General features: G+C 47.6%; 1 protein-coding gene across 1 annotated transcript in view; it reads right to left on the bottom strand.

Annotated features, from left to right (window-relative positions):
* Positions 1-16,438, bottom strand: part of SOX5 (SRY-box transcription factor 5) — a 913,923-nt gene extending 897,485 nt beyond the window's left edge. The window contains exon 1 of the mRNA XM_075602880.1: positions 16,252-16,438. The gene's annotated coding sequence lies outside the window, so the exon portion shown is untranslated. The remainder of the gene's footprint in view (positions 1-16,251) is intronic.
* Positions 16,439-19,726: the final 3,288 nt, after the last annotated feature.

The raw sequence follows: 19,726 nt of genomic DNA, 5'->3' as shown, positions 1-19,726 counted from the left end.
AATAATAATTAACTCATACTTTTGAATAAACAATGTGTATATATTTTGTAATGATTTTGGTTTAAACATTCCCCCCCTACATCTCACATCACCCCCCCCCTGCATCTCACATCACCCCCCCCCCCCCCACGGATCAATCGATCTCTCCCCCCCCCCTTCTTTCTCCCTCCTCTCTCTCACCCCCCCCCCTTCTCTCCTCTCCCTCCCCTTTTCTCCTCTACCTCTCTCCTCCTCCCCCTCTCTCCTCCTCCTCCCCCCTCTCTCCTCCCCTCTCTCTCTCTCCCATCCTCTCACTCCCCCTCTCTCTCTTCCTCCCCTCTCCCCCCTCTCTCTCCCCCTCTCTCTCTCTCCCCATCCCCTCCTCTCTCTCTTCCCCGACTCTCCCCCCCCCCCTCTTTCTCCCCCCTCTCTCCTTCTCACCCCCACTCTCCCTCTCCCCCCTCTCCCCCCTCTTTATCTCTCTCTCTTCCCCCTCTCTCTCCCTCTCCCTCTTCCCTCCCTCTCCCCCCTCTCTCCTCCCTCTCCCCCCTCTCTCTCTCTCCCCCCTCCTCCCCTCTCTCTCTTCCCCCCCTCTCCCTCTTCCCCCCCTCTCCCTCTTCCCCCTCCTTTCCCTCTTTACCCCCCTCTCCCTCTTCCCCCTCCCCCTCCTCTCTCCCTCTCCCCCCTCTCTCTCTCTCCCTCTCTCCCCCTCTTTCTCTCCCCCTCTCCCGCCCCCCTTTTTCTCTCCCCCATCTCCTCCCCTCTCCTCTCTCTCTCCCCCTCTCTCTCTCTCTCTCTCTCACTCTCCTCTCTCTCCCCCTCTCCTCTCTCTCCTCCTCTCCCACACTCCCACACACACCGTCACACTCTCGCACACACCGTCACACTCTCGCACACACACTGTCACACACACACACACACACACACACACACACACACACACACACACACACACACACACACACACACACACACACACACACACACACTCACACACTCACACACTGTCACACACACACTCACACACAGTCACACTCTCTCTCACACACAGTCACACTCTCTCTCACACACACAGTCACACTGTCACACTCTCTCACACACACACTGTCACACTCCCTCACACACACACTGTCACACTCACACACACACGCACACTCTCACACACACACACACATGCACACTGTCACACTCACACTCTCTCACACTCTCACACACACACACTGTCACACTCTCACACACACACACACTGTCACTCTCACACACACACACTGTCACACTCTCACACACACACTGTCACACTCTCACACACACACACACACACACACACACACACACACACACACACACACACACACACACACACACACACACACACACACACACACACACACTGTCACACTCTCACACACACACTGTCACACTCTCACACTCTCACACACACACTGTCACACTCTCACACACACACTGTCACACTCACACACACACACACACACACACACACACACACACACACACACACACACTGTCACACTCTCACACACACACTGTCACACTGTCACACACACACTGTCACACTCTCACACACACTGTCACACTCTCACACACACACTGGCACACTCTCACACACACACTGTCCCACTCTCACACACACACTGTCACACTCTCACACATACACTGTCACACTCACACACACACTGTCACACTGTCACACTCTCACACACTCTCACACTCTCACATACACACAAACACACACACTGTCACACAGTCACACTCTCACACACACACACACACTGTCACACTCTCACACACACACACACACTGTCACACTCACACTCACACACACACACACACACACACACACACACACACACACACACACACACACACACACACACACACACACACACTGTCACACTGTCACACTCTCACACACACACTGTCACACTCACACACACTGTCACACTCACTCACACACAGTCACACTCTCTCACACACACACACTGTCACACTCTCATACTCACAGTCACACTCACTCTCACGCAAGCAGCGTTTACAGCAGAAGCAGCCCCCCCCCCCCTACACTTCCATCTCTCCCCCCTGCAGCATCTCCCTCTCCCCCTCAGCCCCCCCATATGCCTACCTGCGGCTGCTGCGGGTACGGCGGAGGCGCCAGGCTGTGAGCGGCTCTGAGGGGGGAAGGAGAGAGCCGGGTTGCCGAGGAGCCAGAGGGAGGGCCAGAGTGCCGGGGAGAGGCAAAGCCCCGCCCCCCGGATACTCCAATCAATCCCCTGCGGCCCGGCCTTCTAAAGCCCCGCCCCCAGATACTCCATCCAATCCCCTGCGGCCCGGCCTTCTAAAGCCCCGCCCCCCGGTAGTCTCCATCCAATCCCCTGCGGCCCGACTCGTTTCTGCAGAAGCCCAACCCCTGGCAGTAAGAAAAAATACTTGCCGGGCTGCTTTGCATCCTCTTCCTCCCCGCCGCCGTGCACCGCCCCCCTCATCCCCGCGCACCGCCGCCGACACAAAAAAACGGGACATTCCCGGGACAGTCAGGCAACCGGTACAGCACACGAAAAACCGGGGCTGTCCCGGGAAAAACGGGATGAATGGTCACCCCACTTATTCCCTCACCTGCTGTCTCTGTAACTCTCCCAACATACCAGTTAGATTGTAAGCTCTCCGGGGCAGGGATTTCCTTTCCGATTATCTGATTTAGTTTGTTGCACTTATTGTGCTATAATTCCCTGTACGGTATTGCCTCTTTTGTGAAGTGCTGGGTGCTGTATAAATAGAGATATACAATCATTAGGTTAGGCTGGTAGGAGTAACACATTTACCTTTTCTGAATTGAAAACAAACATTTTCTGTCCTGGCCCAGTTTCCTTCCCAGCTGCACTTTAATTATGTATGAAAATACAATAAAGCATCATTAAATGTTTAGTGATAGGGCGGGTGGGAGCTTTTTCTCTGTGTATATCAAGTTCTCACTGAGAATAACTTTAGTTCAGACTCTGCTGTAGGCAACATTAACCCTTCAATACTGCAATGCACTCTCGGCAATGCACTCACTCTCTGCAACGCACTCACTCTAAGTAACGCGCGCACTCTCTGTAATGCACTCACTCTCTGCAATGCACTCTCTGCAATGCACTCACTCTCTGCAGCGCACTCTGTGCAACGCACAAACTCTCTAGAACGCATTCTCGGCAACGCACTCACTCTCTGCAACGCACTCTGCAACACACTCACTCTCTGCAATGCACTCTCAGGATTGCACTCTCTACAACGCAAGCAATCTCTGCAACGCACTCTCGGCAACACACACACTCTCCAACGCACTCTGCAACGCACTCACTCTCTGCAACGCACTCTCTGCAATGTACTCACTCTCGGCAACGCACTCACTCTCTGCAACGCACTCTCAGCACCCCTGTGATGCACTCTCTGCAACGCACTCTCAGAACCCCTGTGATGCACTCTCAGCACCCCTGCAACGCACTCGCAGCACCCCTTTGATGTCCACAGCCTATCCGAGACAGCACAGCATCCTTTAAGCATTATTACATCTAAGATATTTTCAGACCAATAACAAAACGGTTATCGTTAGTATTCTGAAGGTTACAATCCTCCCTGTAGCCTTGGTGCACTCCCCGACTCGTCACAGATTAAACAACACCGTTTTCCTCGGAAGAATTTCCAATGTACATGACACACTGTAATAAAGGTGTCCCTACATAGAGAGGTTTAAGCCGAAGATGCAATTTCTGGTCACTGACCAAAAACAATATTTTAACAATCCAATTGGCATACTTTTGAAAATGTAACCATGCATAAAGCTAATATTCGGCTGCTGTTCTTTCTCCGGGCCTTTCCTTCAGGCCTCTGACTGGGAGAATTCTTTTCTTAATCGGGTATTATTTTCTTTACCCGTATCCCACCCTGCCCGGGGGGTAAATAACGATAATGTGAGGGGAAGGGAGAGGGTATCTGGCCCTGTAAACACCTTCTAACCGCACAGTGACGTCAAAACCCCTCCCACGTCTCAGCTCGCCGTGTCTGCAAACTAAGTGTAACAAATATATGTTTAAGTGATATCTATAGGTGTCAGATATTGATCAGAAATCATCCAGATTTAACCACTCAGATATTATTGGCCATGGAGAGACTGATTCTTAAAGGCAGGGGTCCCAACTCCAGTCCTCAAGACACCCCCCCACCCCCCTCCCCCAAAAGATCAGGTTTTCAGGATATCTCTGCTTCAGCACAGGTGGCTCAATCAGTCCCTGCTTCAGCACAGGTAGCACAATCAGGCCACTGATTGAGCCACCTGTGCTGAAGCTGGGATATCCTTAAAACCTTACCTGTTGGGGGGTCTTGAGGTCTTGAGTTGAGAACCCCCTGCTCTTTGGCTTTCACCCATTCACTTTGAAACCTAAGAGGGACCTGTATGTTTTGTGAATAGGGTGCAGAGAAATGTAAGTGCAGGTGCGCAAATACTGTATGCATGTTCAAGAAAAACAGCAGTCCTGCCTACAACACCCAACATTTCCCCTCAACTGTCCAAACCAAGTGGTCTCCTGGTGTAAGACTAGGTTGGAAGAAATGTGTCCCTTTCCAAAATGGCCGCTGGGTAGCTCTGTGATCCCCACTGCTGACTGGCTCACTTGCACCTACTGGCAGCCATTTTCCCATCCTGGAATAGATAATCCCAATAGTTCCCAAACCTGGGGTTTACCAAGACTGTCGTGCTGTCTGGCACTGGGTGGCAACCAGTTTTAAACAATGTAAACAAAGACTATAACACATTTGTGCTTTTAATTCTTCACTGCTGCAATGCTGTATTTCCCTATGTTACAGATCAGTATTGGTGACAGGAAGTGTTATCTCTGCCTCTTGAATGTAATCCTAATTAGTAGCTGGCTTTATGATCCTAATAGTAATGGTCTGGATGCTTTGCATTAAACAAGCTAATTATCTGATATTGTAACATTATTACTATATAAAACACTAATGGTGAGTACTTTCCCTTCATATAACAACCCTTCAGAGCACTTCCTTAGGATGGCATAGCTTTATCTATCACTCATCACCCACAGAGACCTAATTAATTCATATTTTCTAAATGATTGGTCCTTTAGCATCTTAGAAATGCAGGTAGAACAAATAACACAGTGGAGACAAAAGTGACCACAACTCTCCCCTGTTCAAAATGCATACACATCCAGTGTCCTTGCAACATTTCGTCTATTAAAAACCCCTGATCATTGCAATGTGAGACAATGGCCTTTATTCATTAAACTGCCCATTGGGAAACAATTACACGGAAACTCTCGTTGAAGTAAATGGGATGGTCTGTGCCATAGTGACCTGCACTCCAATGGGCAGATACAAAGAATACTGATTTTGTACACCTATATGTTTTAAATACATTAAACAATAGACTGCATGTAAATACTTCAGGCCAATGGAATCTGCAAAGCATATTTATAGAGCGTTGCACAGTTATGATGCAAAATAGCTTTGGCCTATTTAGAAAAAAAGGTTTACTGCAGTCTCTACATTCACCTTATTTGTTGACAGAATACAGTCATTTAAATACTTTCTTTATCTGAGCTTATATGTGAGTATTAAAACCAAGGGCAGCACTATACTTTACTAGCGTGTTTCAGTTAAAAATAAATATGTGTAAAGACGATAACATATAACCCTGCTAGCTGCAACAGTCCCGTTTAGAACAAAGTGAACTAATGCCAATGATTTGTCTAATAGATGACATCTTCATGATCTACACATTTATTATTATTCTACATAAATAATTTTTATGGGTGCTGTGTTGGGTTTTAAAGCTCATGCGCGATCGGCAAGTGACGATCGCGCATACGCAGTCATCGAACGCTCTTCATGCGAGCACTGACTGCGCATGCGTGACATCTGGTCACCCTAGGCAGAAAGCATGTGAAACTCGCACCCTTCTCAGAATGGCGGAGTATGCACGATCACTGCTGTGGTTCCTGGGAAGAATAACTACCGAACATGAGGGTTTATCTTCCATTCTGACGTGGTGGACTGAAGGAGCGACTCAGTGAGTAAAAACACTGACTCTGTAAAGGGTGACATTGAGTTTGAATTAAGGGAGCCTGGTTCACATCCCAGCGTCAGCTCTGTGTGACCTTGGGCAAGTCACCTTACCACCCTGTTCCTCAAGCACCAGAAATACATTGATTGTAAGCTCTAAGGGGCATGGATTGTGTCTGTAATAAATCCTATGTGCTGGGTACCCAGAAGAAGTCTATACATAGACGAAACGCGTTGGGCTTTTTGGGCTGCTGAGGCCACCATACCAACCCTGCACAAACTCTGTAAGGAATCCTATTGGCTGATGCGCAAAGCAGGCAGTGTTCCTGTCTCCAGACGCGAGTGAGAGACGCTGACCAGGGAGAGACTGCTCGTGTGCACGCCGAGAAGTCATTCAGGGAGAAGGGTTGGAGTGCGCCCAGAGTCACTCTCTGCTCTTTACCAGCGGGGAGAGTGTGAGTTGTCCCTTTCCCCCATGTGTTGTTTGTCATATAAGTAAAACGTCAATGCACTATATTCTATGCATTTGTGTCTTCTTCACCATATGAGGTCTACATGGAGTACCTATCCTAGAGGGTTTCATTTCATGGAGATGCAGCTAATGTGATATCAGTGTTATTTATATTCACTGGGTTTATTTTGTACACTTACTGCACTTTATTTCATTTTGCGCCATGAACACCTGTTTGTTTTGATTTAGCGCTTTGAGTCCTATAGGAAGAAAAGTGCTATATCTTCTGGAACCAGGATCACATGTGGGATGTGAGTGAGTCCAGTGGTTTAACCCATCCCCTTTTGAGAGCACACAGAGTCCTTTTATTTTCTTCAACTTTAATGGGGGAGTCAAAAACAAATACAAAGGGTACTTGCAGATGGTAATGTGTGGTGAGAGGGTGCTTCTCTATGTGAAGGTGCTCTGTTATGGGGGGGGCGGTAAAAAAGGATGGCCTTGCAGGGAAGCATGTACTCACTAAGCCATCTTGTTAGATCTAAAGCACATGTTCCTGTGACAAGCAGGAAGGGTCTAAGGACCAAAGTAACTGTCAGGAAGACAGGGGAGTAGGATTGAAACAATCTTCTATCTACTGTATGAGGTTTGGAAGGTTGTCAGGGCAACCAACTAGAACTGTGTGAAGGGTAAATGTAGCAATAATGTTGCTTTACACATACAGCTAGCTGCTGGAACAGGGAGAATTTCAGGCAGCAGAACAAGGGAGACAGGAATAGTTAAATCTGCAAAGTGAGACAGAAAACGTGTAATCCTGTTCCAGGACACTATATGAAATAAAGTTATTATTATATCACCAAGCTATTGTACCACAGACGTTTTGGTTCCAAAAAGGGTAACAATACAAGGCTGGGAAAATAATAATAAAAACATTTGGTATGTATTAAGAGTGCTGTGATTCTCCTTCCTTATAAATAACATTTGAAAATGCTAAAATGATTGATATTCAAAGCACAGATATTGTACATTTTAAGTAGACATAAAATGATAATTCAGATATAGCAGAATGATGGCGGTCTGGTCTGCTGACATGTTAGACTTCTTTGGCCCTACTCAATATGGTGAATTGATCTCCTCCCTGTCCCTCTAGATTTAAGCTCCAGAACAGATGAAAAATAGCTTCACATTGTATTTGGGGAGGCATGGGGTGCACGAAATGCCTTTAATCAGGGAAAATAAAGGCCGAACTTTTAACAGTGGTAAATCACATAGATGCCTTGCTCCTATACAGTGCCTACTCACCGCATAGTAGATAGTGGATGGGCAAATCCAAAACTGTGGTTATGTTCTTCCTCAGCATGGAAATCAGAGGGTAACCTGGAGGATTGGTACCTCCATGGGAGAGAGAATAGGACGCCATAGCGCAGATCAATTTGTAAAAAAAAGTTATCAATTTGTTAATTGTGTCCTATTCTCTAATATTCTCTAATATAATATGGTGTCCTATTCTCTCTCCCACTGAGGTACCAATCCTCCTGGTTACCCTCTAATTTCCATGCTAATGAAGAACATAGCCAAAAACAAATATTTGCCCATTATTATCTACTACACTGTGAGTAGGCACTCTACAGGAGCCCCGGCTTCTATGGGATTTACCACTGGTAAAAGACTTCTGCACTTAGATTATTTTTTCCTTTTTCCTGTTGATATTCCCCCTTGCTCCCCCTGGATTTTGAAGACCCCCATTTCACTAGGGACTACCGAAGACAGCCCCTTCCAGAAGGTTTGAGCAGGGAATCACAACTTCATTATATTTGTTTGATTTATTCACTTGCTCTGACACAAGCACTGTTATAAATATAATATATAGCACTATTATGTTTTATTCACTTTTTTCACTCTTTCACCTAGTCTTGTGTTATTTGAAGCACAAAATATGTGTACTCTGTGGAAACGCCTGTTTCTCACATTGTTGTTTGTTGCACAATACTGGATACTAGCCGTGCTAAGTCTAGCTCTGACTTAAAAATAATGTAATGTTATCGCTCTGCATTAACATTGTATTGAATTGTATGTCTTTATTTATATAGCGCCAAAAGTGTACTCAGCGCTTCACAAAGAATACAGTACAGGGAATTATAATAATACAATAAGTGCAGCAAAATCAGACAACAGGAAAGGAACCCCCTGCCCCGAAGAGCTTACAATCTAAGAGGTTTGATGGGGATCTTACAGAGACAGCAGGTGAGGGAGTAAGTGCTGTAGATGGCAGTGCTTGGCCACAATGGGTGGTAGGAGTGACGGAGTGTGGGACGGTAGCCATGAGTGCAGGATATTGGGATGCTTGATTTGTGGGGCAAGTTTTAAAGTTAGTCAGTATTAAAATGAGAGGGTTAACACAATTTACAGGGGAAGAGACGGCAGGGAGGCATGGATGAGATCAGGTGTGTATGTCTGGCTTTAGTGAATAGAGGTGATATGATAACCCCTTATTTGCAAATCATCTGCATCTCATAATCACTAACGTCCGTTAGAGGTGACACTATGCTCATTACGGGATAAAATACTTGGCTTAACACAACATTGTTGTTCTTAGTGAATGCAGTGTTACTATTACATGACATTAACATGACGTTAAATGGCTAAAAGAGTTTAATTAATACCCCCTCCCCCTTAGAGTCTCTATAGTGAAGAAAAAGCAGTTCTTAATCAGCCTTAACTTCAGAGAACTGTTTATACAACTTTAGTCCCTTTCGTAGTTAAAAATTCAGATGCCTACAAATTCCTTAAATGGCTATTTTCATCGGCCTGTTCAAAAAGAGAATAATGCTGATGACCATTGGTCATGATAATTAAAGAAACAAATCATTCCTATGCCCTATTCTAGCAAATTCCCAGAAGAGAATTTCATCGGAAAACATCCAGTCTGTGCATAGATTGGTTATTGCTATCTGACATACTGGGACACAGGCTCATGCTTAATTCAGGGAGATCTGGAATACAAACGAGTACAATTCCTAAGGTTTCCACTTCCGGAGCATATGGATAAGGCCTCGGGCATGGTCAGCGCTTATGCGCTGACTCGTGCTGAGGCGCGCTGCTGCGCGGCAGTGAGCCCCTGCAGCCGCAATGAGAGCGGCTTTAGCAGGGGCTCGCTGTAGCCTTAGCAAAATTTTAAATTTTCGCGCTCATGGGAGCGCAGGGCCAGTCACGTGAGCGGTTCGCCCAATGAGGGCGAACCAGCTCCGTGACGTCACTGGCCCGCCCCCCCCGACACGCCCCCTGGACGGCGAGATAACCAAGGCCAGGGAAAGCACCCGCTTTCCCTCAGCCTCAGCGCGCCTCCGCACGGGCTGAGGCACCATGGACTCGGCCTAAGAGAAATATTTTCAAGGAGAAAGCAGAGAAGGAGCATACATCTTTATCGTAGACCAGGGGTGGGCAACTCCAATCCGCAAGGGCCACCAACAGGTCAGGTATTCAAGTGTAGCCCCGAGGTTATTTTTCCCTCCCTGACCCCCCTCCGCGCTTGCCGTGTGGTCGCGGGTGCCGCCGGAGGCAGCGGTGGACCCGCCGGCACTTCACGAGGGTGGGGGCCAGTGAAGGGAGCGCTCGGCATCCCTGGAGGTCCGGGGAGGTCCGGGCAGGTCCGAGAGCAGGGCGCCGCCATTGCGCGTAGGTTCGCGCATGCGCAGGGACCGGCAAGCGCAGGGAAGGCCCCAGACAGGTCGCGCATGCGCAGGAGGGACTCGGCAGTTAGGGAGAGATCGCGCGAGGGCAGGACAGGGAAGAGAGAGGTTGCGGCGGCCATTAGGCGTTCGCGCATGCGCGGGAGAAGCGCGCACGCGGCCCCAGTACTGTAGCAGCCCCCTGGGAACTACAATTCCCAGGAGGCATAGGGAGACAGGCACCAGGTGCCTGATAGTGGCCAATAGGGCTGGAGGATGCTCAGCCCGGGAATATAGATACATTTCCCGGGCTTTGCAAGCGTCAGTCAGGCTGAGGAGAAGGAAGGAGAAGGAAGGGTGCAGGGAGCGCGTGGCTCCGGCACCAGGTAAGGGTTCTCCTTAGGTCCCCAGGCAGGCCCCAATTCCCGGTAAGGGCAGGGGGTAACTGAAGAGGGACGGCCCTAGATAGGGAGGTCACCCTTAGGTGTGTAAGGTGCAGGTTTGGCAGTGCCACAGCGGGTAGTGCTGTGCGCACTGGCAAATAGGCACAGAGTGTGTGCAGTGGATTTGCTGCGGGATTCAGGTGGCTGTGTACGAATGCAGCTGTGTGTGTGTGTTGCTGCATGTGCTGGGCGCAGTGTGTGCAGCGTGTGTGGATGTCTGCAGGCTGACGGTGAGAGCTGTGTGCCTGCTGCAGGCTGTTAGGAGTAGCAAGCAGTTAGTAAGTTACAGATAGGACTGGGTAGCTAGGGGAGGGGGCAGGTTATTACTCCGCAGGCCCTAGGAGTTTTCCCCAAGCCACCCCAGGTTGCGGTTCATCAGGGACAGGCCCTAGGTTAGGGTTCCGGTCACGTTAGGGATAGATAGGGATAGCGGCGGTTGCTGTTCCCGTGAGACGGTGTGTTACCGAGAAATGGTTGTGTTCCCGTGAAGCGGTGGGACCCTCGTTGGGGTTCCCGGAGAGTATCACCTGGATAGGATCAGACGGATGCATCGCACGTCTGACCCTTTGTGAAGATCGTTGCAGGCCCGAGCACCGGAGTGCTCGGCAGGTAACTCTGTATCATAAGTGCACCACCGGGCCCTTAACTAAATTAGTGACTGCGCAGTCACCCACGACCTCCGTAGGAGTACGGGACATTGGGTGTGGGGGATCACAGGACACTAGGTGGGAACACCAGACATTGGGCTGAGGTGATACGGTTAAGGTGATAAGGTTATGATGTTATGTACAGTAATGTGTTATATGTGTGTTAGTAAAGTGTTAGTTATTGTTTCCATCGCATACATGTGTTATTGTATTTCTTACCCAGGGCTATCTTTCATAACGGGGGATCCTGGGTAAGTGGAGGCGCTGCACCAGGTAAATGGTAAGGGTTTCCCCAGGCTCCCAGCTAGCGGAGGCTCAGATCTCCTGGAGCCACAGGTGTGATACAGTTACCAGTAGTCCCTTAGAAGAGGTGTGCAGCAAGGAAAGGGACCGGTTAGACCACAGGGGCCAATGTGAGATTGGGTGGGTCAGGCCGGTTCACAAAAAGGGCTACACAAGATATCCCTGCTTCAGCACAGATGGCCCAGTAGAACACTAGAGTTGCCCAGCCCTGTCCTAGATGCACAAAGCTCAATAGAATCAGTGCTCAGAAAGTGGCGTTACCTAAAACTGGAGAAAGTACAGTGCGCTCTGTCCCAGAGATCTTAATATCTTCAAAACGACAGCAGTAATCCCTCTGCAGCGCCTAGTCTCCCGTGATCAGCGGGGTCAAGCGGAACATGTAAAACAGACAAACAAACAAAAAAAGGGCGCAAGAGGAAAAGCAAGGGCAGAATCAAATTCCAGTAAAATTGAATGTATAGATATAAAGAAACATACATATCACATATAATCAAAGTATTAAAAAAAATATAGAAAATCTATTTTAAAAAAAAATGGGTCGAATAGATCCTGTCATCCACTCATCTAGCTAACACGTCCACAGAGGGTTGGAGCCTGAAAAAGTCAGGACCCCACAATACAGCAGTCCTAGATTGAAATAGAGATTCAGTCCTAGTAGCAGTTGGTAAATGCAAAAGACTTAGCTATGAATCGGCGTCCTCGTGGAGGTGGAGGGATGGTAGCTTCCAGGTATCCATCGTCACGGTATCACAGTCGCCACGTGATGACCTCACCACAATGCGTTTCGCGCCTAAATTATGCTTAATCTAATGAGCTGCTTCATGTGTAATTTGCTGTTAGAATTGTTTTGTATATATAGCTATGTGTGTATACATATTCCTACGTTGATTGGTCGGCTCATTAGTTAATTACGTGGCTACCTCCTGATTGGTATGAAGGTGTTATCCTTCTGGTATTTAAACACTGCCCTGGGAACTATTTGACCAAACCCTTGATAAAGCGTCATTTAGGTGCGAAACGCGTTGTGGCGAGGTCATCACGTGGCGACTGTAACACCGTGACGACGGATACCCGGAAGCTACCATCCCTCCACCTCCACGAGGACGCCGATTCATAGCTAAGTCTTTTGCATTTACCAACTGCTACTAGGACTGAATCTCTATTTCAATCTAGGACTGCTGTATTGTGGGGTCCTGACATTTTCAGGCTCCAACCCTCTGTGGACGTGTTAGCTAGATGAGTGGATGACAGGATCTATACGACCCATTTTTTATATATTTTTTTAATACTTTGATTATATGTGATATGTATGTTTCTTTATATCTATAAATTCAATTTTACTGGAGTTAGATTTTGCCCTTGTTTTTCCTCTTGCGCCCTTTTTTTGTTTTACATGTTACCTAAAACAGGAACACACGTTATGGTTCCCAGAGTTAATACGGTATCCTCAACGCTGATTATATGCAAAAAACTATATCTAACCTAAATATCATTAGCATGGGCGTCACACCACGCCACTAAAGCATAACGTTGTGTTACCTTTCCTTAACGTGACGATAAGTACGTCTCAGTGTTACTCGGATCCAGAAATACTGTAGGTTTCTCAAAGGAAAAGGAAAAAAGAGAGGCGAGGGATACAGTGCGATGTTATGGACGCGCTACCTACCTGCTCCGTTCGGGCGATCCAGACAACGCAAAAGCCTAATTTCAGTTTCTGGATAGGAGTAACGCCAAGTTTAGCAATAACTTAAATAACGTAACGTCAAGTCCCCGCTTTAACGGACTGTAGTGGAGATGCAATGTTACGATAGCACTAATTGCATGTGAATATTACAAACGTCTGTTACAGTTAATGCTATGCTTTTTACGAGAGAAAAACATGGCTTAACTTGATGTTATTGTTCTTTGAAGACGCACAGTTAGTGTTAACGTGATGTTAAAATAGGCTAATACTGCGGTAATTTACTTAACAGAGGTTGGTGGATCTAGGCCTTAGTGTCAATGTATCAACGACTTTACTCAAGCAGTTTCTGGTTTGGTAAGTGTCGATAGGAGGGGTTAAGGAGAAGTTGAGGAGGAGTTAGAGGAGTTGAGGAGTTAGAGGAGTTTAGGAGGAGTTAGAGGAGTTGAGGAGGTTAGAGGAGTTTAGGAGGAGTTAGAGAAGTTTAGGAGGAGTTAGAGGAGTTGAGGAGGAGTTAGAGGAGTTTAGGACGAGTTAGAGGAGTTTAGGAGGAGTTAGAGGAGTTGAGGAGGTTAGAGGAGTTTAGGAGGAGTTAGAGGAGTTGAGGAGGTTAGAGGAGTTTAGGAGTTAGAGGAGTTGAGGAGAGGTTAGAGGAGTTTAGGAGGAGTTAGAGAAGTTTAGGAGGAGTTAGAGGAGTTGAGGAGGAGTTAGAGGAGTTTAGGACGAGTTAGAGAAGTTTAGGACGAGTTAAAGGAGTTTAGGACGAGTTAGAGGAGTTGAGGAGGAGTTAGAGGAGTTTAGGACGAGTTAGAGGAGTTTAGGAGGAGTTAGAGGAGTTGAGGAGGTTAGAGGAGTTTAGGAGTTAGAGGAGTTGAGGAGGAGTTAGAGGAGTTGAGGAGGAGTTAGAGGAGTTTACTGTAGGACGAGTTAGAGGAGTTTAGGAGGAGTTAGAGGAGTTGAGGAGGAGTTAGAAGGCTTATGACATGGTGAAAAAGACAGCGCTGACCAGCGCTGAGGCCTCCCATCATTCCTAATGAGAGCGGCTTTAGCTGACGCTTCCGCAGGCGTGCGAAAGGGTGTGGAATTGCAGCCGACACCAACATTTAATTTTTCCCGCTGAGGGAAGCGGGGAGCCAGTCACGTGACCACCAAAGGCCAATGGCAGTCCGTGACGTTGGTGACGTGGCGCGCTAGCCCCGCCTCCCGCTCCGCCTCCAGCCCCGCCTCCCGCCCGCCTCCCACCCGGCACACAAGCGCGCTCGCTAATGCTCATGCAGGGACACAAAAAAGCTCCTGCTTGAGCAGGAGAGCATGAGCGTCAGCATTGTTCAGCACTCTCGTTGTCACCATGTCCGAGGCCATAGCGGAGTTAGAGGAGTTTAGGAGCACATTCTGGCTTCGCATGGCATCGTGATCATTGTAAGCATTGCAAACCAGTGATGCACTATTAACTTTTTCAAAGAAACATGTGTCAAGAGATATAGGATGTTTACAGATACAGTCTCTGTCCGGATGAGCTTACAATCTATGAATTTGGTGCCTGGGGCACAGAGAGATAAAGTGACGTGCTCAAGGTCACACAGAGCTAACTCCGGGACTAAAACCTAGTGTCATTGTTTACAGAGTCAGTGTCTTTACTCGCTGAGCTGCTCCTTCTCCCAATGACACTCAGTTTGAATCAGGGGATTCTGGTTCAATTTCCGGTGTCGGCTCCTTGTGACCTTGGAAAAGTCACTTTATGTCCCTGTGCCACGGGCACCAAAAAGATTGATTGTAAGCTCTACATTTGCACCTGCAAAAAGTCAATGTACAGCACTGTGTACACTGGCAGCACTATACAAGAAAAACACATTATTATTATTATTTACTTGTACCAACATATTAAACAATCAGCTGTATTAATTTGTCGTTGAATGGCCAGCACCATATCCATAATACATTTTGAAAAGGCAAAACTAATGAACAGTGCTACGTAATTTTTTCACATCTGTGCGAAGCCACAAAATGCAACCAGAATTCTCGATGCTTTCCTAAAACACGCACAGAAACTCCGTGAAATCTTTCTATCTGGTTTTTCGGTTCTTTAGGCAAAGCGTATATAATTCTTACTAGAAGTTTACTATAAATATTCTTTATTTTCCTAACTTAAAGTGCAGCTAGAGTATCTTTATAATTCAGTACTTCTTGTCTCTGCTGCTTTAGGAACCCCAAGCAATACTCTGAATCAATAAAAGCACTTTTCAGCTTCTTTGAATACCAATATAATCAGTGGGGAAATGGTTGGTAAACTTTCTTTTCTGCACCTGTAAATATCCGAACGTCCCACAGATAATTTGTGAGCCTCCCTCTGCAATCTTATAGTCAAGAAGGTCAAAAATACATTTTAAACATTATTTCATGTTCAGTGGTCCTCTGAAAATGGACATTTAATAATGCAGTATAATAATACTGAGTGCCATTGTACAACTGCACCCGCAAAAAAAGTTTATTTCACTAAAAGGAAAGGTGTAAAAACTTTGTAATGTTACTCATTAATAATTTATAATAATACTTTACAGCAGAATCTTCATAATGAGGGCTGACATCTTAAATAAAAAGCCTGAGTTCAAACCTATGGGTCAGAACAGTCAAACAAGCCCAATCACCTCTTACTACAGTATGTAATACAGCTATGAATAATATGTATACAGATCAAAGTATAGGAAGCATGCAGCCACCATTCCACCCTTGACATGGCTGCATTGAAGCCTCTGAATTATAACTATAAAGGTGCTTTGGGACTGAGGAGTGGGCTATAAACACAACACAATATGGCATTATCATGGCATTGTCATTGCATTTACTGTGGCTGCTTCAGTATTACAGAGCCTGCATGTCACCAGGAACAGCACAGTGACTGAGTGATGGTGACAGCCTGTGACACTGGTCATGCTATGGGAACAATATACACTTGATGTGACCCCCCCCCCCCCCCCATCACCCCCCAAAGTTGTCAGAAAGCACCTACCCGGCCCACGCTCTCTCCTCTTAGGGTCTCGTCATGATGGGGTGGGGGGTGGGGGGTGGATGGGGGGCGGACAGTGTGCATGCCTCTGCCTGGGATGTGGATGCTGTCAGGGACGAGGTGAAATCCCTGTGCTGGTCATGAGGCGGCTTCAGAGGCGAACACAATGAGAGAGACAATAAGGACCAGGCAAGGACAGTGGGGGGAGGAGGGGAGCCCCAGGGAGAGGAGGGGAGCCCCAGTGCGCTGGCACAGGCACAGGGAAGGGGTCACCCAGAATGTGCTGCTGCTGCTGCTGCTGCTGCTGCTGCTGGGATCAAGTCCTTCATGCACTTCAGATCACCCAGAAAACAACCCTTAATATCCTCCCTGCCCCCTCCCCCAGGTGCATATGTAGATAAATGCACAGATAAATATGCCAAGAGGTCCCTCCTCTGTGCCACTCACTGATGAGTTGTATATACCCAGCGCAGGAATAAAAGCCTCAGACCTGCCCACAGCACCCACAGAGAGAGGTGGCATTTGTGTTTATTTACTCTCAATTTCCTTCTCGGCAGGAACAGATCCTCGTTTTTTTGTGCTAAATCGTCAGCTGATCCCCCCTCCCCTCCCTTTCCTGGGGGCGCTATGGCAGGGGAGAGCAGGGCTGCAGAATACCCAGTGATTGGGTACCTGTGCGCCCACTCCTCACTGGGGTATATATATATATATCCTGCATTATCTTTATTTCTAACGCCTTGATAGCGTTGGATCCCCCTCGATGAAACATCCCTCTGCCCCCCACCCATCTTAGTAAAAAGTTTGTCTCTGTCTGAATACACTGTACCACCCAATAGAAATCAGAGGCTGCCATCAATACACACACAGCATGCCACAGGAAACACGTGGTGCTCATACCTACTGTGCCTATCCACAGCAAACTGTTTCTTCTGTAGGGTTTCCTTATCTTCAAATGAACCCCCCATCAGAGGGATAGTGGGGGCAGGGGAGGCACTGATCTGAAGAACTTCTAAACATAGTTGCAGTAATCCATAGGTGATGCTCTGGCAGGCTTGATCAAAGCTGAGAGCAGAAGTTCAGCCCACTGAATCACCCCAGTGATGCTCTGTGATAATAATTCATTTTGCTTGTAACTGCTGAACAGAGAACAGTGTTGCAGGATGTATACAGTACATGTCACTCAGCCTGCACAGCAGAGAAGCAGTGCATGCACAGCAGAGAAGCAGTGCACAGCAGAGAAGCAGTGCACAGCAGAGAAGCAGTGCACAGCAGAGAAGCAGTGCACAGCAGAGAAGCAGTGCACAGCAGAGAAGCAGTGCATGCACAGCAGAGAAGCAGTGCATGCACAGCAGAGAAGCAGTGCACAGCAGAGAAGCAGTGCATGCACAGCAGAGAAGCAGTGCACAGCAGAGAAGCAGTGCATGCACAGCAGAGAAGCAGTGCACAGCAGAGAAGCAGTGCACAACAGAGAAGCAGTGCACAGCAGAGAAGCAGTGCACAGCAGAGAAGCAGTGCATACACAGCAAAGCAGTGCACAGCAGAGAAGCAGTGCACAGCAGAGAAGCAGTGCACAGCAGAGAAGCAGTGCATGCACAGCAGAGAAGCAGTGCATACACAGCAGAGAAGCAGTGCACAGCAGAGAAGCAGTGCACAGCAGAGAAGCAGTGCACAACAGAAAAGCAGTGCATAGCAGAGAAGCAGTGCATGCACAGCAGAGAAGCAGTGCATAGCAGAGAAGTAGTGCATGCACAGCAGAGAAGCAGTGCACAGCAGAGAAGCAGTGCACAGCAGAGAAGCAGTGCATGCACAGCAGAGAAGCAGTGCATACACAGCAGAGAAGCAGTGCACAGCAGAGAAGCAGTGCACAGCAGAGGAGCAGTGCACAACAGAGAAGCAGTGCATAGCAGAGAAGCAGTGCATGCACAGCAGAGAAGCAGTGCACAGCAGAGAAGCAGTGCATGCACAGCAGAGAAGCAGTGCACAGCAGAGAAGCAGTGCACAGCAGAGAAGCAGTGCACAGCAGAGAAGCAGTGCATGCACAGCAGAGAAGCAGTGCACAGCAGAGAAGCAGTGCATAGCAGATGCAATGTGCTGCTTCTTCTCTGGGATGAGGATGCTATTTCTTTCCCTATTCTTGTCATTTTCTTCAGAAGCTCATCTGTTTGCTGCAGCCATGGCTCCAGGCTGCCAAGCATCTCTCAGAGTGCAACAACAACAACGCCAGGAGATCAATGACCACATACTGTTTACTGTTAATAGAAGGGTTGCCGTTTGCATGAATCCTACAACCTTTTTTTCCCCCGGCTTCATTTACTAGCATCAAAACAGGTCATACTTCCTGAGTACCAGTAATGCACTTCGTAAAAGAAAAAATGATGACATCTTATGAATGCATGGCAGAGTATGCGATAGAGACAGTTTACAGTTTAATTTTTAAATCATTTGAATATGCTTTGAATATTTAAATTAGTTTATTAGTGATAAATTAGTGATATTTGAAGCAAGATTTAATGCGGGGGTCTCAAACTCAGTCCTCAAGGGCCACCAACAGGCCATTGTTTTATGATATCCCTGCTTTGGCACAGGTGGCTCAATCAGCCACTGATTGAGCCACCTCTGCTGAAGCAGGGATATCCGTAAAACAATGGCCTGTTGGTGGCCCTTGAGGACTGAGTTTGGGACCCCTGATTTAATGCGACGCCATTGAAACAAATCGTAACCCGCGGAATATTTTTAATGAATGTAATAATTCATAGTTTTTTTTTTTAACAAAATGCGTCGTGTTTCTGGGCGCGATGGCATCTACTACGTTGGGAAGTCAACAGGTACTCTACCGGTTTCTCACCCGCCGCCGAAGATGTTGGATGTGGTCAGGGACACAGGGCTACTGGCTTTTTAGATACAAGGCGAGAGGAATGAGCGCAAGTTTTTTATGGCCGAGACTCCAACGGTAACTTTGAATCCAACAGTAGTGTCACAGTAGACAATAAACTTCACCCAACAGGATGGTCCCTGGACGTGGGTTCAACCTGGAATGTTCCTAACCTGAGGTTTTGGGAGTCAGGCATAAGGAATCTTCCACAAAAACGTGGAACTGGAAGAGCCTCTCTTAGAGTTGATATAATGGGGATATATCTCCTTTAGGTCCTTCAGTTACTCACACATATGTATGTACATCTTTAGTTATATAGTACCCACAGTGTCAGATTTCCCGTTAGGCACGGGCCTAGGGCGGCAAAATTTGAGGGTGGCAAAAATGTCTGCCCCATGTGCTTTTGCCGCATTCTCTGGCCGATCGGACCTAATAGGAAGGCACGTAGCTCTGTCGGTCGCCTCATTGCTGCCGCTCTGCTTCTCCTTTGGAATCCCAGCGTCAAATGATGCCGTGCGACATGACCAACGTGAGGGTTGCCATAGCGACACGTCGCCGAAGACAAGGTAAGGGAAATTGCAGAGGCCTCACGCGATCCTCCAGCAT

This window comes from Ascaphus truei, chromosome 5 (genome assembly GCF_040206685.1).
Source record: "Ascaphus truei isolate aAscTru1 chromosome 5, aAscTru1.hap1, whole genome shotgun sequence".
NCBI classification, from domain to species: Eukaryota; Metazoa; Chordata; class Amphibia; order Anura; family Ascaphidae; genus Ascaphus; species Ascaphus truei.
This window is presented reverse-complemented; position numbering and strand designations above follow the sequence as displayed.